Source organism: Bos mutus, chromosome 11 (assembly GCF_027580195.1).
Source record: "Bos mutus isolate GX-2022 chromosome 11, NWIPB_WYAK_1.1, whole genome shotgun sequence".
NCBI lineage: Eukaryota > Metazoa > Chordata > Mammalia > Artiodactyla > Bovidae > Bos > Bos mutus.
Genome location: NC_091627.1, coordinates 38680765 through 38707107, shown reverse-complemented (window position 1 = coordinate 38707107; position 26343 = coordinate 38680765). Strand labels below are relative to the sequence as shown.

The 26343-nt window shown below is 40.5% G+C and overlaps 1 pseudogene; it reads right to left on the bottom strand.

Moving 5' to 3' along the window:
- Window positions 1-11998, bottom strand: part of LOC102282818 (small ribosomal subunit protein eS7-like) — an 80061-nt pseudogene extending 68063 nt beyond the window's left edge.
- Between the last annotated feature and the right edge of the window lie 14345 nt (window positions 11999-26343).

The window sequence follows — 26343 nt, the reverse complement described above, 5'->3', positions numbered from 1 at the left end:
ATACAATGGGGTATTATTCAGCCATAAAAACAGATGAAGTAATGATACATGCTACAACCTTGAAAACACTATGCTATGTGAAAGAAGCTAGAAAAAAAAGGCTACATATTATATGATTGCATTTATATGAAATGTCTAGAATGAGCAAATCCATGGAGACAGTAAATAAATTAGTGGTTCAGGGGGTGGAAAGAGGTAGGAATGGGGGGTTGACTGCTAATGAGATTGGGGTTTCTTTTGGGAGATGATGGAAACGCTTTGGAATCGGATAGCAGGAGTGGGTGTACAACCTTCGACTATACTAAAAACCACTTCATTGTACAACTTAAGAGGGTAAATATTATGGTATGTGAACTATATATCAATTTAAAAATTTAAGTTTTTCACTTCAGAAGACATCATTAATAAAACAATTAAGATGTAGATTAGGAGAAAATATCTGCAAATCATATATCTGATAATGGACTTGTATATAGAGCACAAAAAGAACTCTTATAACTTAATCAAACAGTCTAATTAAAAATAATAGGCAAGAGCCCCTCCTGTGCGCGCGCCCGGTCGGGCTCGGGCCCTGGGGACCCTCGGCGTTCCTGGGCCGGGGGCGGGCCGGGGGCGCGGGGCGCGGGGGCTGGACGCCGGGCCGGTGGAACGGACGGCGGGCTGAGCGCGCCCTGCTGTGGGTCTGCAGTTTAAAAAAAAATAATAATAATAATAGGCAAAAGACTTGAGCAGAGATTTCATCAAAGAAAATATTCAAATGGCTAATAACTCCATGCAGAGATGCTAACTTCCATTAATCATTAGGGAAATGCCAATTAATACTCCAGAGAATCCACTACAGACTCACTAGAATGTCTATAAGCCAAAAAGACGGAATATGAAAAGTGTTGAGATTATGAAGAAATAGGAACCCTCATACATCGCTGGTGAAAATGTAAACTGAGAGATACTTTGGAAAAACTTGGCAGTTTCTTAAATTAAATATACTTACAACATAGCAATTCCAAACTTTTATGTATGTATCCATGAGAAATGAAAATACATATCTACACGAATACTTGCTCACAAGTGTTCAAAGTGGCACTATTCTTAAGAGGCCCAGATTGGAAATGATCCAAATGCTCACCAATTAGTGAAGAGACAAACAGTTGTGTTGTATCTACACAATGTAACAGTTACCAGCAATAAAAAGAACAAATTATTGGTGGATGCGGAAAAAAAAAATGGATTAACTTCAAAAACATTATGCTAAGGAAAAGAGACTCTGTACTGGAGTTTTCTTACGGAAAGATGTAACAGAAAAACCCAGCGAACTTTTTGGCCAACCCCAATACTATGTAATTCCATTTATATGAAATTTCTAGATATGGCAGAACCATAGAGGGAGAAAGCAGATCAGTGGTTGCCTGGAGCTGAAGGCAGAAGTAGGGACTGACTGCAGGTGGGCAGGAGGGGAGTTGTGGCATGACTGTTGTTGCTGTTCAGTCACTAAGAAGCGGCTTACTCTTCTGCAAGCCCATGGACTATAGCCTGCCAGGCTCCTCTGTCCGTGGGATTTCCCAGGCAAGAACACTGGAGAGGGTTGTCTGGCATGTTGTTGTTGTTCAGTCACCAGGCTCCTCTGTACTGAGTCAGCGATACTGTTCAACCATCTCATCATCTGCCGCCCCCTTCTCCTCTTGCCTTCAATCTTTCCCAGCATCAGGGTCCTTACCAATGAGCCAGCTCTTTGCATCAAGCGGTCAAAGAATTGAAGTTTCGGCTTCAGCATCTGTTCTTCCAAAGAATATTCAGGGTTGATTTCCTTTAGAATTGATTGGTGTGATCTCCTTGCCGTCCAAGGGACTCCCAAGGGTCTTCTCCAGCACCACAGTTCGGAAGCATCAGTTCTTCGGCGCTCAGCTTTCTTTATAGTCCAACACTCACATCCATACATGACTACTGGAAAAACCATAGCTTTGACTAGACAGACCTTTGTCAGCAAGGTGATGTCTCTGCTTTTTAATACACTGTCAGGTTAGTCATAGATTTTCTTCAGAGGAGAAAATGTCTTTTCATTTCATGGCTGCAGTCACTCTCTGCAGTGATTTTGGAGCCAAAGAAAAGAAAATCTTCCACTGCTTCCACTTTTTCCCCTTCTGTTTGCCGTGAAGTGTTGGGACCAGATGCCATTCTTAGTTTTCAAAAAACTTAGATTTTTGAATGTTAAGTTTTAAACCAGCTTTTTCACTTTCCTCTTTCACCCTCATCAACAGGCTGTTTAGTTTCTCTTCCTTTTCTGCCATTAGAATGGTACCATATGCAAATCTGAGGTTGTGGATATTTTTCCCAGCAGTCTTCATTCTGGCTCATGATTCATTCAGCCTGGCGTTTTGCATGATGTACTCTGCATATAAGTTAAACAAGCAGGATGACAATATACAGTCTTGTCATACTTCTTTCCTAATTTTGAACCAGATTGTTGTTCCATGTCCAGTTTTAACTGTTGCTTCTTTACCAACAACTAAATAGTGACAACTAGCCTAATGACTAACTCTTGAGTCCTTTTCATTCCAAATTTCACATCTCAAGGGTTGCCAATAAGATGTTATTCCAAAAACAGAGCTCTGCTGCGGTAAACTGCTATGGTAAAGCACTTTCTAGCAGGAAGTTTTATGGATATACAGCCTACGTTAATATACAGATTTCTCAGGAAGCTGTCGGTCTGGTATTCCCATCTCTTTAAAAAATTTCCAAACTTTGTTGTGATCCACACAGTCAAAGCCTTTAGTGTAAATCAATGAAACAAAAGTAGATATTTTTCTGAAACTTGCTTGCTTTCTCCATGATCCAATGACTGTTAGCAATTTGATTTCAAGTTCCTCTGTCTCTTTGAAACCTAGCTTGTACATCTGGAAGTTCTTGATTCATGTACTGCTTAAGCCTAGCTTGAAACATTTTGAGCATAACCTTGCTAGAACATGAAATGAGTGCAATTGTATGGTAGTTTGAACATTTTTGGCATTGCCCTTCTTTGGGATTGGAATGAAAACTGACTTTTTCCAGTCCTGTGGCCACTGCTGAGTTTTCCAAATTTGCTGGCATATTGAGTGTAGCACTTTAACAGTATCATGTTTTAGGATTTTAAATAGCTCAGCTGGAATTCCATCACCTCCACTAGTTTTGTTCATAGTTATGCTTCCTAAGGCCCATTTAACTTCACACTCCAGGATGTCCACCATTATGGACATTAAGACATTTTTTTGTATAGTTCTTCTGTGTATTCTTGCCACCTCTGATTAATCACTTCTGCTTCTGTTAGGTCTTTGCCATTTCTGTCCTTTATTGTGCCTATCTTTGCATGAAATTTTCCCTTAGTATCTCTAATTTTCTTGGAGAGCTCTCTAGCTTTTCCCATTCCATTGTTTTCCTCTATTTCCTTGCATTGTTAACTTAAGAAGGCTTTCTTGCCTCTCCTTGCTACTCCCTGGAACTCTGCATTCAGTTGGGTATATCTTTCCCTTTCTCCTTTGCCTTTCTCTTCTCTTCCTTCCTCAGCTCTTTGTAAAGTCTCCTCAGACAACCACGTTGCCTTCTTGTTTTTCTCTTTTGAGATGATCCTCTTCATGGATCACAGCTTTGTCATGGCAAGGGAGCTTGCATAACTTAATGAAGCTATGAGCCATGCCATGCAGGGCCACCCAAGACAAATGGGTCACAGTGAAGGGTTCTGACAAAACATGGTCCACTGGATGAGAAAAGGCAACCTGCTCTAGTATTCTTGCCAGGAGAACCCCATGAGCAGTATGAGAAGGCAAGAAGATATGACACTCGAAGATAAGTCCCTCAGCTTGGAAGGTGTCCAATATGCTACTGGGGAAGAGCAGAAGGCAATTACTAATAGCTCCAGAAAGAATGAAGAGGCTGGACCAAACCTGAAATGATGCTCAGTTGTGAATATGTCTGGTGGTGAGACAAAAGTCCAGTGCTGTAAAGAATAATATTGCATAGGAACTTGGAATATTAGGTTCATGAATCAAGGTAAATTGGATGTGACAAAGCAGGAGATGGCGAGATTAAGCATCGACATCTTAGAAATCAGTGAACTAAAATGGACGGGAATGGGCGAATTTAATTCAGATGACCATTGTATCTACTACTGTGGTCAAGAATCCCTTAGAAGAAATGGAGTAGCCCTCATAGTCAACAAAAGAGTGCTCAGTGCAACACTTGGGTGCAGCCTCAAAAATGACAAAAAAGATCTTGGTTCGTTTCCAAGGCAAACCATTCAACATCACAATAATCCAAGTCTATGCCCCAACCACTGACACTGAAGAAGCTGAAGTTGAGCAGTTCTATGAAGACCTACAACACCTAGAACTAACTCCAAAAAAGGATGTCCTTTTCATCATAGGAGATTGGAATGCAAAAGTAGGAAGTCAAGGCTTACCTTGAAAAACTGGCAAGTTTGGCCTTGGAGTACAAAATGAAGCAGGGCAAAAGCTAACAGAGTTTTGCCAAGACAGCACATTAGTCATAGCAAACACCCTTTTCCAACAACTCAACAGATGACTCTACACATGGACATCACCAGATGGTCAATACCAAATCATTTTGATTATATTCTTTGCAGCCAAAGATGGAGAAGCTCTATACAGTCAGCAAAAACAAGACGTGGAGCTGACTGTGGCTCAGATCAGGAGCTCCTTATTGCAAAATTCAGGCTCAAATTGAAAAACGTGGTGAGAACCACTAGACCATTCAGGTATAACCTAAATCAAATCCCTTATGATTATATAGTGGAGGTGAGGAATAGATTCAAGGGATTAGATCTGGTAGACAGAGTGCCTGAGGAACTATGGATAGAGGTTTGGCATGATAGAGGTGTTCTAAACTGGATTGTGGTAATGGTTGCATAACAGTATAAATTTACTTAAAATCAATGAACTATTAACCAAAAAAAAATTTTTTTTTAAATACAAAGAACTGCACACAAGGAAACTTTGGGATAAGGTAATTTTCTTTTTTTTTTTTGGCTTGGAAGGTAGGTAGCTATTTAATAATAATTTCTGCCCATATATATATTTCTCAAAATTCTGATTTATTCCGTTTACTGTATACATGTCATACTTTAATTCTTAAAAGTTTAAAATAAAAATTTAACAATTTAGATAATTTAAGCAATTCATTGATGAAAAAAAATCAGGGTGAAATTTAATGTCTTGCTGATGTCTGCTGGGTCTAATCTGTGGTATTAATATTTTTTTCTATAGAGTCCTAAGAGAAGAGTTAGAGGAGGAACAAAGATAATGGATTTGAGAATGACACTGAGTCATTGGCCACTCCTAGAGAAAATTGGGAAGTAGGCTAGGTGCCTTTAAGGAAGCTCCCTGCTCATGTGCTTCCCTCCTTTGGAATATCTTGTTCCCTGTGGCCTCTCTCCACCAAAGCCCTGCCTCAACATCGGGTAGCCTGGGCCCTCATGATGCCCTGGACTGGTACCTCGTCTGATTGACTCATCTCTGGAGATGCCTAAACTCTGAAATGCCTGGACCTCTACAGTGCATGCCCTTGGGGCCTGGCCTTCTCCCAGGGGACAGGAAAGCTAAGAAATTTACATGATGTATGGGATCCAGTCTTCTAGGGAGAAAGCTGGAATGAAAAAGAGCCGTTTTAATGGTGGAAAGTCTGGCTGGGGGCTGCCCTCACGGGAACACTGGGCTGTGTGTCTAGCTGGGTCTGGCACAGCTCAGCAGATTCTGAATTACGCTCCAGATGTTTGGTTTGGAAGGTCCTTTGGCTATTTGGCTTCTGGAGTCCTCTCTCACCATGGAACTCCTCTGTGGGAGGACAGAACTCATCAATCACATCCCCCAAATGTCAAAGCTCCTGCTGTGTGACCCCAGGAGAACCCTGCTTTTCATCTACATGACAGAAGCAAGGACTCCACATTTGCTGGATAAAAGCTTGAACTGTTGGGCAAAGGGCCTCCCCGAGGATTAGAGTTCTCACAGAAGGCTATAAACTGCAATATAAATGTACCCCCCATCTCTGGATGTTTGTCATTTCACCCTTCCTTCTTTCCTTTCCTACAGCCTCTTAACAAAATTATATTTAATTTTCTCAATTAGATGCTATTTCTGATATGTACAGCCAGAACTTGAGATCCTTGGACGAGGTCACAGAATCATTCAGGTTCAGACTTGCAGAATTCCTTGTACTTTCCAGAACCTGCCACATCTTCCTTTTATTCTGAAGCCTTTGACCTGCTGCTTCCTTCCAAAATAACCAAGCAAACTAGAGAATATTTCCAGAGAAAGAAATTCAATTTAGAATTTGTTTAATATGTTCAAGGCTTGGCCCTTGAGGGATAGGAGAAAGACTAGCAATACTAATTGTAATCTCTGCCTTTAAGGAGTTTTCCATTTTTAAAGGATGGACTAGCGTTGGCTGCCTCCTTGTACCACATCACCTCTCTTTCCAGCAGTTCCCTTGTGATGACTCTTATTCAAGCCCGTCCAATTGTACGTGTTCAAAGGTTGTTGGGTGAAAGAGTACCGTGCCTGCATGATAATCCATAGAAAATCCAGAGTCAGGAAATGCAGGGTAGCTGGAACAAAGTGTATTCATGCTGGAAAGGAGCAGAGACAGTGCTGGGAAGAGATGAGGCTGGAAAGCTTGGCAGGAGCCAGGTATCAAAAAACCTTCCAATAGTGCAAAGGAATGTATCCTGACAACAAGGAGCAGCCAAGGGCAGGTTTGAACAGGGGCGTGACTTAATCAGATTTGGCTCAGTGGCAAGGAGTCCACCTGCCAAGCAGGAGCTGTGGTTTTGATCTCTGGGTCAGGAAGATTTCCTGGAGGAAGAAATGGCAACCCACTCCAGTATTCTTACCTGGGAAATCCCATGGATGTAGTGGCCTACAGTCCTTGGGGTCGAAAAGAGTCAGACAACTGAGTGACTGAGCATGAACACTGGGTTGTTTATATTCCAAGCTCAGGAACTACTGTACTAGATAATGAAAGCTAATCAAGACCCCTCAGCCTCCTGCTGCTCTGTTACATTCTTATAATCAGTTACATATTTATAATCAGTTTTTGTAAGAAGGGACACTTTTCACCAATGATTTTTCAGAAATATTAAGAACAGCAAAATAATAAGATAAGATGAACATGGAAATTAATTAGAAGGCAAAAGGTCTGGAATTTTAAGTGGTTTTGACTCTGATCCCCTTATCTTTCCTAGGAAGTATATTAAAAGTAATAAGAATAAAACAGAAGTTAATAAAATAAAAAACAAAGAATCAATAGAAAAATAAACAAACTAAAAGCTGACTCAGTGGGAGAGGAAAGCTAATAGAACAAATATAAACAAACAAAAGGAAGTAATTACAATAAAATGCAACATGTGTTATAACAATGTTATGAAGAGGGGACTTCCCTGGTGGTCCAGTGGTTAAGACTCTGCCCTCCCAATGCAGGGAGACCAAGTTCAATCCCTGGTCAGGGAACTAGCTCCCACATGCTGCAAATTTGAAAAAAAGCGAATGAATAAATATAAAAAAGTATCACTTTTAAAAAATGCTATGAAGAAACTCCTAAATGCAGAGGGAAGTAGGGGTCTTCACAAAGATGTGCTTTTTGTGAAGTTTAATTGTGAACTTGTGAGAGAAGTTTTCTAGGGCACAGAGTGTGTGTCTGTGTGTGTGTGTGATCACTAGGCAAAGACACTCTTGTTTTAACACCATGGTAACCCTTTCCTACACCAACATCTCAAACCAGGGTGCTTAAGGAATGCTTGCGAAATGAATAAGCATCTTCACAGTCGTTCTCCAGTGTATCTTTTGTCTGTCCAGAGATTTTCAAATGTAAAGTTTCCTAAGCACTTTACCTATAACTTTTGGATTTGTTCAATTCTATGCCGCAGCCTTTCATGGCAAAGCAGTGTGACGCTGTTTTCCTAAAGACACTGCATTAGAGACTCCCAACATTTTTTTTCCATTTCACCTGGAAACACCCAGGCTTGAATAGAAAGCTAAAATTGATAGTGCCTGTTGGAAAGAAAACTGAAATTCACACGTAACAGTAGCTGCCCGACTACCTTAAGGATACAAATGAGGGTGAGATGCCCCCATCTTCTGCCCCAGCTTTTGGGCACTGGTGTTTGCTGTGGGCATCTGAGGTACCTGGAGAAGACTCTCTCGCTGCATCCAGGCTGCAGGGATGGTTGTGCAGGTTTTCCACTGCACAAGAGGTCCCGGCAGAGGTGGTGAGGAGGGCTGAAATAAAGCTGGTAGTGCACCCAGGTGCACCCAGGTGAAAGAAGACTTTTTTTTTTAATTTGGCACAAATGCATCAGTGAGTAGGGGCTCATTGCTGCCCTGTGTCCTTGGCTGTCATCGACGTGCTGCTCCAGCTTGGGCAAGAGTCATGCCTGAGAGGTTCCCTGAATGTCCTTTTAAAAGAGCTCCCTCAATTATCTTCAGCTTCAAAGAATCATTTCAGAGAATCTTTTCAAGCCCTTTGGTGGATGACTAACACATCACTGGCAATCCACAGATGGAGAATTACTACCTTCTGAGTTCTGGAAAAAGGCAAAGCTAAGCTCGATTTCAGCATGCAGTTTGTGGCCCTGCAGCTGCTTCTCCTGCCACCAGATGGCAACCTCCCCCAGGTACCAGAAAGAATTTACTGAGGATGGCGGGATGGCATCACTGACTCGATGGACATGAGTTTGGGTAAATTCCAGGAGTTGGTGATGGACAGGGTGGCCTGGCGTGCTGTGATTCATGGGGTCGCAAAGAGTCAGACACGACTCAGCAACTGAACTGATGCCAGCTTTTTTATTATGTGTTTCAGAAATGCCTTATCATCCTGTCATGTAATTTTATTAACTGGAATAGCAGTTTCACAGCACTCACCCAGCTCATACAGAGCCCCTTCTCTTTTTCTTGTTCACCTGATTCTGTTTCCATCTGCAAATGTTCAAATCCGGGAGGCACAGGACAAGCCATAGGGAACCCAACTCCCTGACAGCTAGTATTTCTGGAAAATACTAGGAGACTTTATTGATAACACCACTGGGTATCGGTTTCGTAAATTCTAACTCTGGACAACCAATGGCTATTAATTTTAAGCTTTCTTCTTTTTTAATTGCAGCATAATTTACATTATACTTAAAAGCACAAAATTTTTAAAGGGAAAATTTTTATTCAAATTTTGATTGTGCTTTTTTATTGGATTGTAGTTCATTTACAATATTGTGTTAGTTTCAAATGTACAACAAAATGATTCAGTTATACATATATAGATATGAAAGAAATTGTTAGTCACTCAGTCGTATCTGACTCTTTGCTACCCCATGGACTGTGTAGCCCACCAAGCTCCTCTGTCCAGGAAATTCTCCAGGCATGAATACTGAAGTGGGTAGCCATTCCCTTCTCCAAGGGCTCTTGCTGCCCCAGGAATCGAACCTGGGTCTCCTGCCTTGCAGGCAGATTCTTTACCATCTGAGCAACCAGGGAAGCCTGTACATATATAAATAGATAGATTCTTTTTCAGATTCTTTTCCATTATAGATTACTGTAAGATACTAAATATAGTTCCCTGTGCTATACAGTAGGTCCTTGCTGTTTGCCTATTTTATATAAAGTATTGTGTATATGTTAATCCTAAACCCCTAATTTATCTCTCCCATCCCCCCCACTTAAAGGTGCAATTTTTAACTGTAGTGTCCAGTGTGTTTTAATAAATGTATATGCCAGTGTAACCACCACTCCAGTTGGGACGTACAACGTTTCCATAACGGTGGTAAGGTCTCTTGTCTGCCTTCAAAATCAATCCCCAAGGCCTGAAGAAGACTCAAGGCCTAGGGGAGCACAAACAGTGGGTTGAATGGAGAGTATGTGGCCTGGAGGTTAACATGCATTATTAGAAGCTAAATAGAACTCTTAATTACTCACAACCTTATGATTTTGTGTTTTCCTGGTATTTATTATTAAGAAAGAAATGGCATTTAAGAATTATTTCATTTACCCAGCTGTTTTTGTAACAGTTTTCTTCCAGATACGTAAATATGTGAAATATGAAATTCTTTAAAATGTAGTCATTGCTTCATTATTCGGTTCTCCTAAAGTTCTTTTGCTATTCATTGGTTGGGCTACAGCCAAGAAAATTATCAAAAGTGTTCAGTGAGACCACTGATTAATTTTGAAATTAATTTTTCCAGAAGAACCAATCAAAACATTCATCAGCGCAGGAGTTTAAATTCGTTTGTCAGTCTGCCCTGGCTGTGACAGTATTAGTCTGTTAGGGAAATGCAGTGATTTCTACTGAGAGACGATTTCTTTATTTTAAACATTTTATGGAAGCATAGCCTACATATGGGAACGTGCAGAGCTCAATGAATTTGTGAACATACCATGTAATCAACTCTCAGATCAAGTGACAATTACCAGAGGCCCAGAAGCCCTTCTAGTCTCTTTATTACCCTGATTTATAAGAACACTGATGAATTGTATCTGCTTTTGGACTTTCCATCTAAATATAGTCAGATTAGGTACTGATATGGGCCTGGCTTCTATCACTCAGGACTTTATTTTTAATTTTTTAATGCATATTCTTGTATAGTCTTCTCAATTATGGCTTATCATAGGATAGTGAATATAGTTCCCTGTGCTATATAGTGGGGCCTTGTTGTTTATCCATTCTATACATAATAGTTTGCAGTTGCTAACCCCAAACTCCCAATCCGTTCCTTCCCCCACTCCACCTGCCCCCTTGGAAATCACAAGTCCATCCTCTATGCCTCTTATCACTCAATGTTTTCTTCGAGAAAGACATTTATGCTGTTTTGCTGTAATTTGTTCTTGCTCTTGCTGTTGGGTCACCATACCACAATTTATTCATCCATTCCACTACTGATGGACACATACACTGTTTCCAGTTACTGGCTATTATAAACCGTGCTGCTATATAATTTTTGAAAATATCTCTTGATGCATATTACCTACACATTGCTGGGTCATGGGCTCTCCATTCGTTCAGCTTAAATGGATGCTGCCGAGCTGTTTTCCAGTGTGGGTGTACTACCTACCATCAGCAGTGTAGAAAAGGAGTAGTGCCTCTGGTTTGACAATATTTGATAGGATTAGTCTTCTCATTTATTTTATAATTTTATTTTATTTTTATTCATTTGCTTATATATTTTTGGCTCTGCTGGGTCTTTGTTGCTGTGTGGGTCTTTCTCTAGTTGCAGGGAGTGGGGGCTTCTCACGGCAGTGACTTCTCTTGTGGAGCACAGGCTCTAGGGTACATGGCTTTCAGTAATTGCAACTCATGGACTCTTGATTGTTTTATTCTTTCATGTTTGAACCTACAATTTACATGGAGTTGATTCTCTTTTATTAATTATCAAGATTCATTATTTTGTCATGATCTAAATTGACCCATCACCACTTATGGAAAAGTCCTTTCCTCACTGCACTGCTATCTCGGTTATAAATCAGGTGACTGTGTGCGTGATGATCTACTTCTGCTCTCTCTCTTCTGTTCCGTTTATCTATTTGTCTTTGTGTGAGTACCACACTGACTTAAGGATCATATTATCAGAGTTCTCCCAAAACGTCTATGACCCCAGAGTGAGCTCGAGTTGTCTCCTGCCTCTCTGTGAGGCTCTCCAGGATCAGTAGGTAGTCTGACCCAGGCTCGTTTCAAATTACTATGCCTGCCCTGGGTCCCAGAGCATGTGAAATTTTGTGTGCACCCTTTAAGATTGGAGTCTCTATTTCCTGCAGCCCTCTGGCTCTCCTGAAAGTGAGTCCCACTGGCTTTCAAAACCAGATACTCTGGGGACTCATCTTCCTGGTGCAGGACCCCTGAGCTGGGGAGCCCAATGTGGAGATCAAACCATGAGCTCCTTGGGGAGAACTTCTGCAATTCTAATTATCTTTTCATTTGTGAGTTGGTTACCTGGGGGTACAGGGCTTGACTGTACCATGTCTCCACCCTTCTTAGCCATCTTGTTGTGGTTCCTTCTTTGTATCTTTAGTTGTGGAAGATCTTTTCTGATAGATTCCATTCTTTCTCATCAGTAGTACTCTGTAAATAGTAATTTTGATGTGTCCATGGGAGGAGGTGAGCTCAGGGTCTTCCTCCTCTGTCATCTTGGCCACTCCCCGTCTTGTATTTTGTACTATGCCATTTTATACAAGGAATTTCAGAATCCATGGATTTGGGTATCTTGTAGAGGTCCTGGTACCAATTCCCCATGGATGATACCAAGAGACAACTGTATAGAAAAGATAGATTATCACGGTACCTCACCCTATGTTATTTGCAACTGCTGTGTTTTGTGATAGCTAACTTACTTGCAGTCACTTCAGGTCTGTCCACAGTCACCTGGGGTATTTGCAAAAACAAATGAGACCATGTTGATTCCTATGATCAGAGCTAATTTTCGTAATGATGGTTTGATTTTATGAGGCGTATATGTAACCTGCAGGACAGCAGCAGGAAAAATACAAGCCGAAAGAGCAGATTTTTTTGTTTGTTTACAAAAAAGGTCAACAATCTTGAAGGAAAATTACTTTCCTCATCAGCTGCCAGGCTTCTGAGTGGGGTGAAAGGTGAAAGTGGGCACTTCCCTGGAGCCAGAGATCTGCAAATGCATTGTTATTTGATTGTCAAACTTTGCTAAAGTTTATATTGATGTAATGCAAATGATTACCGTCTCTGTGGTCAAATCAACTTTCTCTTTTTGTTGAGCTGCAGCAACTCACGGTAACAAAACAGGTTTTGGAGAAGAAAAGACATTCCTCTTCTGGGGCATGGGGAAGGGAAAATGGCAAATACTGCAGGTTTTTCTTTGATTCACTTTCAGTAGGATTAGACTAAGAGTCGGACACAGCCGAGGGACTTCACTTTCACTTTTCACTTTCATGCATTGGAGAAGGAAATGGCAACCCACTCCAGTACTCTTGCCTGGAGAATCCGAGGGATGGGGGAGCCTAGTTGGCTTCCATCTATGGGGTTCCACAGAGTCGGGACACGACTGAAGCGACTTAGCAGCAGCAGCAACAGACTATCTTCTGATGGGGAGTGAGGTTCATAGAGGATTCATTGCCATTGTTTATGATGTGTGTTTTGTAAACATAAATTTCTGAGATCCTAGTATCTAAAAGTGAGATAAATTGGGCAATACCTCTTTCTAAACACCAAAAGCATTCACTGAGTAAAGATTACTACAGTACCAAAGAGCACCTAATTAAAAAATCATACTAATCTAGGCAGGCTGCTCATCTGCTGCCATGTTGTACCTTAAATTTCTTAGGCACCAAGGCCAGAAGTGAAGCAAGTTGTAGTTGTAGTGCTGCCTCCTCCATGGAGGCAGTGATCTGCTGGCTCAGGCTTGACGAGGTGGGGGAAAAGGGAAAGGGAAGGAAAAGAGGTCACTCAGTCATGTCCAACTCTTTGTGATCCCATGGACTGTAAGAATACTGGAGTGGGCTGCCATTTCCTTCTCCAGGGGATCTTCCCGACCCAGGGATCGAACCTGGGTCTCCCACATTGTGGACAGACGCTTTACCATCTGAGATTACCAGGGGGAAAAGGGAAAACCAGTGTTAAGCATTGAAGGGAGAACTGTCACTGCCATTGGACAGGGGCTGTCCCCAAGCAGACCTGTCTTCCTGTCTATCTCTTTATCATTGTTCTTTCCCTCACTCTCAATTTAGCAGATTGGAAACACAGATTTTCTTATCTTTTTAGCTTTATTTTATTTTTAGATTGAGGTATAATTGACACATGACATATTATTTTCAGGTGTACAGCATAATGATTCAATATTTGTATACACTGTGACATGCTCACCACAATAAGTCTAGTTAACATCTATCACCAGGCAGTTACAGAAATTTCCTTTCCTGAAAAAAGGACTTTTAAAATCTATTTTCTTAGCAACTTTCCAATATGTTATACAATGTTATTAACTACAATCACCATTCTGTACACTACATTCCCATGACCCATTTATTTTATAGCTGGAAGTCTGTAGCTTTTGACACACTTTGCCGCTTTGACACATTCCTCCCTACGCATCCTCCTCTGGCAACCACCGTCTCTTCTCTGTATCTGTGAGACGGGTTTTTGTTGCTGTTGTTTGTTTTTTAGATTCCGTATACCCGTATAAGTGAGATTGTATGGTATTTATCTTTCTCTGTCTGAATTATTTCACTTCACATAATGCCTTCAAGGCCCATCCATGTTGTTGCAAGATTTCATTCTTTTTATGGCTGAGTAATCTTCCATTGCATGTATATACATCTTCTTTATCTGTTCATCTGCCGATGAACACCTAAGTTGTTTCCATATCTTGGCAATTGTAAATAATACTGTAATAAAGGTGGAGGTGCATGTATCTTTTCAAATTGGAAAATGCTACTTTTCTTTATTGAGACTCCCTCTTGGAAACCTGGCATAGATGTTATTTTAGCAAACCTAATACACTGCTATGACTTGTGATTGGGACATACTACTAAATAACCTCAGAATCAGTGGATTCTATGGCCCCAGATGAGTTTGTGCCTAAAGAAGCACTAGTTGCCTGGTAGAAACATGGAAGAGAGAGGAAATGAAAAATTGCTGTTCTTTTTGTAACAAACTTTTTAGAACTACTTGTGTCTCTTAAAACTATGTGCCTTTGCAACTTTGATAAAAATCAAAGGTATATTTTTTCAAAATTGGTAGGTAGATGGGCTGAGTAGAATGGACACACTGAAAGTGCAATCAGGGGACTTCAGAGTAATCCTAAGAGTTCTCTCAAACTCAGAGCTAAAGGACCAAAATGAAAAGAAAAACCAATGAAAGAAAGGGTAAGTGACCTGGAGGATAAGGCAGAAGCTCCCACAGCATCAGATAGGAACTCCAGAATGAAAGAAAGGAGAAGAAGGAAGAGATACGTAATATAGACGAACTTTTCTGAATTTGGAAAAGATTTCAGTCTTCATAGTGAATAGATCTAAGAGTGCCAACCAGGACAAGCAAAACAAGTTTTGCTCTAAACATGCCCTTCAAAGGAAAGAGCTCTTTCTTGGGAGAAAAACCAGATTACTTACAAAGAAATAAGAAGCATTTGGATATCAGATTTTTCTTTGATATCAGTGGATTCTAGGAGATGATTGAGAAGGATGGTATCAAATTCTATCAATATTTTGAAGGATGGTATCAAAGTTAGTTTCCTTAAGAGCCCCCAAACATGGTATTTGTACAATTAGTTGATAGTAAACACTATTGGCTTAAAAAAGGAATTAGTTCAAAGTTTTGTTATTGAATTTTAAGTTTATTAACTCTGATCAGAAAACAGTTAACGATAATATAGAATTACAATGAGCCAAAAACTCTATATGTATATACATATATATATCATTTAATTATTATAAAGTAGCACCTATAAGATAGATACTGTTATTATCCCTATTCTACAAATAAGAAAACCAAGGCACAGAAAAAATAATTGATTTTCTTAAGGTCATCAGCTAAGAAGTGGTATAGCTGGTCCTGCTAAGTCGCTTCAGTTGTGTCCGACTCTGTGGGACCCCATAGACGGCAGCCCACCAGGTTCCCCCGTCCCTGGGATTCTCCAGGCAAGAACACTGGAGTGGGTTGCCATTTCCTCTCCAATGCACTTTTCAGTGAAAAGTGAAAGTGAAGTCGCTCAGTCGTGTCCGACTCTTCGAGACCCCATGGACTGCAGCCTACCAGGCTCCTCCGCCCATGGGATTTTCCAGGCAAGAGTACTGGAGTGGGGTGCCATTGCCTTCTCCATAGCTGGTCCACTCAAGTCCAAACAGTAGGGACAGAGATGCTATTCTTTAAATTAATAAATTAATTTTTATTTTGGGGTGCTTTGGGTCTTCATTGCTCGTGGATTTTCTCTAGTTGGAGCAAGTGGGGGCTACTCTCTAGTTTCGGTGTACAGACTTCTCATTGAGGTGGTTTCTCTTCTTACAGAGCACGGGCTGTAGGGCCCATGGGTTTCAGTAGTTGAGGCACGCCGGCTGAGTAATTGTGGTGTGTGGGCTTAGCTGTCCTGAAGCATGTGGAATCTTCTTGGACCAGAAACTGAACTTATGTCCCTGCATTGGTAGGCAGATTCTTAACCACTGAACCACCAGGCAAGTCCAGAGATGCTATTTTCATTTTGAAATTTTATGAGGTTTTCTTTGCAGAAAAATATCTTGTCAGTTTTTGTGACTATTCAGTAGATGATTGTAAAAAACTCTTTTCTCTCTAGAATATGGAATAATCCAATCTAGTTCATAACTATTTATTCTACCTCACAAATAATATTATACTCCGATCCCGTCTATAGTTTTTTGTTCTGTTCAGTCTATCAAAGTTATAGAAGAAACAGTTTCAAACTTACTTCTGCTTCGTATTGTAAAACTTGAAAAATTAGTTTCTTCTTCTGTCTCTTAGATGCTCTTTTCTATGTTCCAGAATTTTTTCATGGTTTTATATCCTATTTTATGCTTACTCATCCTTGAATGTTAAAAGATTAATACATGCTTTGCATTTGTTCCCAAAGAGGATGAGCTAATTCTTCTTGGCTCCCTGCCTGTCTATTTGGATGCCCTTGGAATCTTCTTCTAATATCTTAGGCTGGACGATCGATTACCTTCCAGCAGCCTATAAAGATTGTGAAGAGAGCCATCTGGCAAGGAATGTCACTCCTGCAAGGTTTCTTCTTAATGTTTTGCAAAGCCACTGCCCCAAAGGGCTGAAGGTTATCTTGCCTTTGTCTTCACCTCCTTCTGAGCCAGCAGCCAGACTGGCTATCAGAGAGGAGCTTGCCACTCAGGGTAAAAATTTCTCCTCTATGTGCTGTGGGCCATTTCAGTGAGTACTGGGGAGGGATATTCAGAAGTCTGGGCTAGACGCCCCCACACTTCTATCTAGAAGTGTTCTGGTAATCTATTGTGACATGAAATAACACCCCAATGTTGATGATATGAAGCAGTGATAATCATATACTATTGTCGTCTCTCAGGAATCTGGAGATGGGCTTGGCTCCGCTAGGTGGTTCTCACTCAGGGTCTCTCACCTGGTTGCCATGAGGCAGGGATGATGCAGGGGTCATCTGTTTTCCTCATTAGCACATTTGCCATTGAGTCTGGGAATGTTCAAACTGCTGGGGCTGAAACAGCTGGGGTTCCTCTGACATTCTCTGCGTACATGTCATCTGCTGTGTGGTCTCCACAGCATGGTGACTTTGGGGCACCTGTACTTCAGGGGTCCGCAGGCATATGCTCTGAGTAAGGGAACTAGATGGAAGCTGTATCAATTTTTAAGAGCCAGCTTCAAAAGCATTACTTTCTTGTGCAGTTATAGAAGCTCACCCAAGAAGTCCACTCAGGTCCAAAGAATAGGAACAAAGATGCCATCTTTTGACTAGGTAAGGAGGGTGGGGTTGGAAGAGCACAAGAGACTGAATATACTATTTCAACTGATTTTGAAAAATGCAACCGGCCACAGGAAGTTTAATACAATTTTGTAAATGACTGTATGCCATCCATAGTAATATTGACACTCCATGCAAGCTAAAACATTATATCTAAGGGTTTCCTTGGTAGCTCAGATGTTTACTCATCTGAATCTGCCTGCAATTGTAAGTACTTATATAAATGTTAGATAATACTCTACAATTTAAGAAAATGAGACTCAAAAACTATCATGTTAACTAACTGTCCTTCCCCGCCATTCAATTTTCAATTGCCCATTCTGCTATTTATTAAAAAAAAAAAATTCTTGGTTTATCTCCTTGTTTTGTTGGAACATGTCATCTGAAAGCTTTTTAAGAAAAGTTTCTTGGGAAATAAAAATTTTTTAAATATCTTACATGTCTGAAAATATCTTTATTTACCCCCACACTTGACTGATAGTTTGGCTGGGCAAAGACTCTATACTGGAAGAAATTTTCTCCCAGAACTGCAAATACATTATTCCATTGTCTTCCAGTTTCATGTGTTGCTAGGGAGAAATCTGATGCCATTCTGGTTCTTGATCCTTTGTACGCAACTTCATTTTTCCCTTTGGAAAGATCTACTCAATGTACCCCAGAGAAGGCAATGGCACCCCACTCCAGTACTCTTGCCTGGAAAGTCCCATGGACGGAGAAGCCTGGTGGGCTGCAGTCCATGGGGTCGAGAAAAGTCAGACAGGACTCAGCGACTTCCCTTTCACTTTTCACTTTCATGCATTGGAGAGGGAAATGGCAACCCACTCCAGTGTTCTTGCCTGGAGAATCCTAAGGACGGTGGAGCCTGGTGGGCTGCCGTCAATGGGGTCGCAGAGAGTCGGACACGACTGAAGCGACTTAGCAGCAGCAGCAGCATTCAGTGTACCCAGTCTTGTGAAATTTTGTCATGGTGTGCCTAGGTGTGGGTGTGGTTTTGTACATTTTGCTAGAGTCAATGAGCACTTTCAATGTGGAAAATCATGCCCTTCAGTTCTAAATATATATGATTAAATTATTAATACTTAATTGATTTCTTCCCCTCTGTTTCCCAGGAATCCTGGGCTGGCTTTTGAATTTTCTTATCCTTTCTTACATCCTTCTCTTCTTTTTGCCTTCTGTCTTTACATTTTAGGACATTTCTTCAACTTTGTGTTGTGAAAGTAAAAGTGTTTAGTCAACCAGTCATGTCTGACTCTTTGCAACCCCATGGATTGCAGACTGCCAGGCTCCTCTGTCCATGGAATTCTCCAAGCAAGAATGCTGAAGTGGGTAGCCATTTTCTTCTCCAGGAGACCTTCCCACCCCAGGGATTGAACCTGGGTCTCCTGTACTGCAGGCATATTCTTTATCATCTGAGCCATCAGGAAAGCCCCATCTTTCTACTATTTTACCAAGTTTTAAATTTTGCTATATTTTTAACTTGACTTCTATTTGGTTCTCTGAGTGTTCATTTTTCAGAGAATCTATTCTATTTCTATTCTATTTTTATTTCTCAAAGGAGATCAATGAAAGATTTTTCAAAATTTTCATCTCTTCCTATATCTGTTTCTTCCAAGTTTCTTTTTTCCTGTTCTGTTTCATATGAGATCCTTCCCTTAAATTCTGATGCCGTTTGACTGTTTGCTCTTACTTAATAGTGTCAAACTTAGCAAAACAAAACAGGACACTTAGTTAACTTTGAATTTTAGATAAACAATAAATAATTTTTAGTATAAATATATCTCATGCAACATTTAGGGCATACTTATTTAAGTATTTTGTAGTTTAATAAAAAATCCTTTGCTGTTTATTTGAAATTCCACTTTAAGTCAGTTCAGTTCAGTCACTCAGTCGTGTCCGACTCTTTGCGACCTCATGGACTGCAGTACACTAGGCTTCCCTGTCCATCACCAACTCCCGGATCTTGCTCAAACTCATGTCCATCCAGCTGGTGATGCCATCCAACAGTCTCATCCTCTGTCATCCCCTTCTCCTCCTACCTTCAATTTTCCCCAGCATCACGGTCTTTTCCAGTGAGTTAGTTCTTCACATCAGGTGGCCAAAGTATTGGAGCTTCAGCTTCAGCATCCGTCCTTCCAATGAATATTCAGGACTGATTTCCTTTAGGATGGACTGGTTTGATTTCCTTGCAGTCAAGTATCCTAAGGGACTAAGTATCCTGTATTTTATCCAGCAACCCTAAGACTGAGGTGTAAAATGCTACCTGGAAAAAAAAAGAATGAAAATTTTCCATTTTTAACATGGATGGACCTAGAGTGTACTGTGTTAAAGTGAAATAAGTCAGACAGAGAAAGACAAGTACGGTATGATTTCACTTATATTTGGAATCTAAAAAAGCAAAACAAATGAACAAACATAGCAAAATGGAAACAGAATTATAGAGAACAAACAAGTGGTCACCAGAGGGAATGGGGCTGGAAAGAAACAGATGAGGGAGATTAAAAGGAACAGACTTCCAGTTGCAAAATAAATGAGTCATGGGTATGAAAGTGTGCAGAATATAGTCAATATCTAAGTAATATCTTAGTATTACAACATATCATAGCTAGGCTTATGGTGATCATTTTGATATTTACAGAAAAATCACTGCATTTTGTAATAGGAACTAACAGTGTTGGAGGTCAGTTATATTTCAAAAACAAAAAAGCATACAAACTCACAGAAAAAACAATCAAATCTGTGGGTACCAGAGTTTGGAGGTGGGTTGGTAGAAATAAGTGGATGAAGGCAGTCAAAAGGTACTGCAGACTTCCAGTTATAAGATAGATAAGTACTAGGGATGTAATCTACAATAAGATAAATATAGTCAACACTGATATGTGTTTCACATGGAAGTCGTTGAGAGTAAATCCTAAGAATGCTCATCACACAAAGCGTTTTTTTCTATTTCTTTAATTTTGTATCTGTATGAGATGATGGATCCTCACTAACTTATTGTGGTAATCATTTAATGATGGATGTGAGTCAAATCATTACACTGTGCACCTTAAACTTATACAGTGTTGTATTTCAATTATACCTTAATAAAGCTAGAAGAAAAATAAAAATCAAAAAATTTAAATTAAAATAAAAAGCTCCCTGGAAGCTCTGTATGCCTGTATAAGGAGTAGGGTTCGACGACGGTGAATTTACTGAAGGGTAGCTCTAGTTTTCATTAAATAACTGATGACAGTCTCTTAGGTCTTCACTCTTCCCCAGAGAAGAATATTTCAAACTCTTCATCTTGGTTGCCAGTGTTGTAGGAGTCAAGTGAAGGAAGAATACTGAGCAGCTCAATATTCATTATGTTAGGTTTCATGTATTAATAGATCTTCAATTTCAGTACCATTCTCCTATCCTTGTGTGGTAGATTAAAGGTGAGTACAATTTTTTTTGCTAATCCCTCATTCAGGAATGAAACCCAATTCGATTTCTTTGAATCTGGGCTGGCCTTAGTGACTTCCATGAGCTATAGAATGCAATAGACATAACATTCAAGAGCTGCCCAGCCTAGGTAATAAGAAGCCCAGGAACTTTTGCTTGGATTTCTGGGAGTATCCTTTTTGGGTATCTTGCCCTGAACCTCCGTAGGAAAGCTGACCATCCTGATACTGCCATGTGGAGAGGGCATGTATGTGTTCTGATGGACAGTGCCAGCTGAGATCAGCCTTCCAGTTCATCTTGCCATGGTGCCAGACATGTGAGTGAATCCTTCAGACTGGCCCATCTGCCAGCTGAATACTACCAAGTGAGCTTTCTAAAAAGTCTTGTCTGGTGTATATTTTAAACACACACACACATACACATATATATACATGCACACACACACATATGCACATGTACACACACACATTTATATAAAAGTTCCTGGTACATAACATAATGATTTGATATTTCTATACATTTCAAAATGATTGCCATGATAAGCCTAGCTGTCCTATGTCACCATAAAAATATATTACATATTATTGATTGTATTCCCCACAATGCGACTCACTTCACACCTGTGACTCAGTTATTTTGTAACTGAATGTTTGTACCTCTTAACCTCCCTCATCAGAGAAGGCAATGGCACCCCACTCCAGTACTCTTGCTTGGAAAATCCCATGGATGGAGGAGCCTGGTAGGCTGCAGTCCATGGGGTTGCTAAGAGTCAGACATGACTGAGTGACTTCACTTTCACCTTTCACTTTCATGCATTGGAGAAGGAAATGGCAACCCACTCCAGTGTTGTTGCCTGGAGAATCCCAGGGATGGCGGAGCCTGGCGGGCTGCCATCCATGAGGTCGCACAGAGTCAGACACGACTGAAGCGACTTAGCAGCAGCAGCAGCAACCTCCCTCATCCACTTCTCTCCTTCCCCCACCCCTTCCCCCACTGCAAACAGCTGTTTGTTCTCTGTATCTATGGCTCTGTTTCTGTTTGGTTATCTTTGTTCATTTGTTTTGTCTTTTAGAGTCCACATGTGAATGAAATCTTATATAAGTATGTGTGTGTGTGTGTGTGTGTGTGTGTGTGTGTGTGCACTCCGTCATGTCCAACTCTTTGTGACTCCATGGACTGTAGCCTGCCAGGCTTCTCTGTCCATGGGATTTCCCAGGCAAGAATACTGGAGTGGGTTGCTGTTTTCTTCTCCATGGGATCTTCCTGACACCCAACGATTGAACCCGCATCTCTTATGTCTCCTGCATTGGCAGATGTATTCGTTTCCACTGTACCAACTGGAAAGCCCATGTATGTGTGTGTATATACATATATATATATATATATAATTTATTCATTTATCTCTTGATGGGTACTTGGGTTGCTTTCATATCTTGGCTATTATAAATAGTGCTGCAAGGAGCATAGAGGTGAATATATCTTTTCTAATTAGTGCTTTTGTTTCCTTTGGATAATTAGCCAGAGGTGGAATTGCTGGGTCATACAGTGGTTCTATTTTTAATTTTTGGGGAATCTCCATGCTGTTTTTTATAGTGGCTGCACCAATTTACATTCCCGCCCACAGTGCAGAAGTTCCCTTTTCTCCACATCCTCACTGTTACTTGTTGTCTTTTTGATAATAACTATGCACTGGTCATAACAAACCCCCTCTTCCAACAACACAAGAGAAGACTTTATACATGGACATCACTAGATGGTCAACACCGAAATCAGATTGATTATATTCTTTGCAGCCAAAGATGGAGAAGCTCTATACAGTCAGCAAAAACAAGACCGGGAGCTGACTGTGGCTCAGACCATGAACTCCTTATTGCCAAATTCAGACTTAAATTGAAGAAAGTAGGGAAAACCACTAGACCATTCAGGTATGACCTAAATCAAATCCCTTATGATTATACAGTGGAAGTGAGAAATAGATTTAAGGGCCTAGATCTGATAGATAGAGTGCCTGATGAACTATGGAATGAGGTTCGTGACATTGTACAGGAGACAGGGATCAAGACCATTCCGATAGAAAAGAAATGCAAAAAAGCAAAATGGCTGTCTGGGGAGGCCTTACAAATAGCTGTGAAAAGAAGAGAAGCAAAAGGCAAAGGAGAAAAGGAAAGATATAAACATCTGAATGCAGAGTTCCAAAGAATAGCAAGAAGAGATAAGAAAGCCTTCTTCAGCGATCAATGCAAAGAAATAGAGGAAAACAACAGAATGGGAAAGACTAGGGATCTCTTCAAGAAAATCAGAGATACCAAAGGAATATTTCATGCAAAGATGAGCTCGATAAAGGACAGAAATGGCATGGACCTAACAGAACCAGAAGATATTAAGAAGAGATGGCAAGAATACACAGAAGAACTGTACAAAAAAGATCTTCACGACCCAGATAATCACGATGGTGTGATCACTCACCTAGAGCCAGACATCCTGGAATGTGAAGTCAAGTGGGCCTTAGAAAGCATCACTATGAACAAAGCTAGTGGAGGTGATGGAATTCCAGTTGAGCTATTCCAAATCCTGAAAGATGATGCTATGAAAGTGCTGCACTCAATCTGCCAGAAAATGTGGAAAACTCAGCAGTGGCCACAGGACTGGAAAAGGTCAGTTTTCATTCCAATCCCAAAGAAAGGCAATGCCAAAGAATGCTCAAACTACCGCACAATTGCACTCATCTCACATGCTAGTAAAGTAATGCTCAAAATTCTCCAAGTCAGGCTTCAGCAATATGTGAACTGTGAACTTCTTGATGTTCAAGCTGGTTTTAGAAAAGGCAGAGGAACCAGAGATCAAAGTGCCAACATCCGCTGGATCATGGAAAAGCAAGAGAGTTCCAGAAAAACATCTATTTCTGATTTATTGACTATGCCAAAGCCTTTGACTATGTGGATCACAATCAACTGTGGAAAATTCTGAAAGAGATGGGAATACCAGGTCACCTGATCTGCCTCTTGAGAAATTTGTATGCAGGTCAGGAAGCAACAGTTAGAACTGGACATGGAACAACAGACTGGTTCCAAATACGAAAAGGAGTAAGACAAGGTTGTATATTGTCACCCTGCTTATTTAACTTATATGCAGAGTACATCATGAGAAACGCTGGACTGGAAGAAACACAAACTGGGATTAAGATTGCTGGGAGAAATATCAATAACCTCAGATATGCAGAGGACACCACCCTTATGGAAGAAAGTGAAGAGGAGCTCAAAAGCCTCTTGATGAAAGTGAAAGTGGAGAGTGAAACAGTTGGCTTAAAGCTCAACATTCAGAAAACGAAGATCACGGCATCTGGTCCCATCACTTCATGGGAAATAGATGGAGAAACAGTGGAAACAGTGTCAGACTTTATTTTTGGGGGGCTCCAAAATCACTGCAGATGGTGACTGCAGCCATGAAATTAAAAGACGCTTACTCCTTGGAAAGAAAGTTATGACCAACCTAGATAGCATATTCAAAAGCAGAGACATTACTTTGCCAACAAAGATTCGTCTAGTCAAGGCTATGGTTTTTCCTGTGGTCATGTATGGATGTGAGAGTTGGACTGTGAAGAAGGCTGAGCACCGAAGAATGATGCTTTTGAACTGTGGTGTTGGAGAAGACTCTTGAGAGTCCCTTGGACTGCAAGGAGATCCAACCAGTCCATTCTGAAGGAGATCAGCCCTGGGATTTCTTTGGAAGGAATGATGCTAAAGCTGAAACTCCAGTACTTTGGCCACCTCATGTGAAGAGTTGACTCATTGGAAAAGACTCTGATGCTGGGAGCAATTGGGGGCAAGAGGAGAAGGGGACGACAGAGGATGAGATGGCTGAATGGCATCACTGACTCGATGGCCGTGAGTCTGAGTGAAGTTGGCCGGGAGTTGGTGATGGACAGGGAGGCCTGGCGTGCTGCGATTTATGGGGTCGCAAAGAGTCAGACACGACTGAGTGACTGATCTGATCTGATATGATCTGATTCTGACTCATGTGAGGCCAAGTGACTTCTGTTGATGTCACACAAAACAGAGGAACTGCCAAGGCCTGTCCAAATTCAGACCTACAAAATCATGAGATGTAAGAAAATGGCCATCGATTTTAGTCATCAAAATCTGTGTAGTTTATTTGTCAGCCTTAGATAACCAGAACATCTTGACTATACCTTGTATGCCCCATTCCAGAGATCCTCTGCTTTATCCCTCCAGAAAATGTTTCCAATTTTCCACCCAAGTGGGAGAGAGCAGTGGCAACTGTGTCGTATTGGGAAGTATGTGGAGGAGATTCATTGCTTCCAGTACGTACTTAGGAAAATCCTCCTGTTTTTTGTCTTAATTACATACCTACTTTTAGAAGGACCTGGTGCAGCAATAACTGGGTTATCCTGGGTAAATCTATAAAATCATGTTGCTTCTTGGCTTTCCCTACTCCTGGCTTAGGAGTCAGTTTTCTCGGGTCTGCTAAGTCAATTATTACCTGCAGTATCTGCTTTCCAGTTTCCAAAAGTTAATTATTTTCCCTCTTTTGATTTGTGAGTTTTCTTAAATCTACTATTTAAAAAAAATGATTTAAGTACATTTGACTTACAATGTTGTGTTAATTTCTGTTGAACAGCAAAGTGATTCAGTTATACATATGCATATTCTTTTTCATATTGTTTCCATTATGGTTTATTACAGACAGGATATTGAATATAGTCCTTTATGCTATATAGTAGGACCTTGTTGTTTATCCATCTTATTTATATCTAATAGTTCACATCTCCTAATTCCAAACTTCCAATCCTTCCCTCTCCCAAACTCTTTCCACTTGACAGCCAAATGTCTGTTCTCTGTGAGTCTGTTTTCTGTTTTTTAGCTATGTTCATTGATATCATATTTTAGATTTCACATATAAGTGATATTATGTCTGTCTTTTCTTTCTGATTTCACTTAGTATGATAATCTCTAGGTCCATTCATGTTGGTACAAATGGCATAGTTCACTCTTTTAAAAAAAATCTACTATTGCTTGTGTCAGATTTCAAAGGAGGCAATGCATGTGCTCATTCTATCTTTAATCAGTTACTTTATTTGACTATGCTGGGTCTTAGTTGCGACACTCCAGATCTTCATTGTGCCATGTGGATTTTACTTGCAATGGGAAGTGAGGGGATGTGGGAAGGGGTAGGAGGAGTGGGGTTGGAGTGGGCATGGGGATCTAGAGGATCTAGCTCCTGCATTGGGAGTGTGGAGTCTTAGCCACTGGACCACCAGTGAAGTCCCCTGCTGTCCTTAATTTAAAGGCTTCTTTGAGTCTTTAATTTCAATGATTATACTAATTTTTAAATACTCATAAAATGTTTTTTTCATAAAATTTTTAATAAAATAAAATAAAATACTTGAAGCTCAGGTGGCCTAGAAGCAAAGCCCAAGATATAGATTCTTGTGTAAGTGCTTTGTGAGGGGATATTCTCAGGAAAAC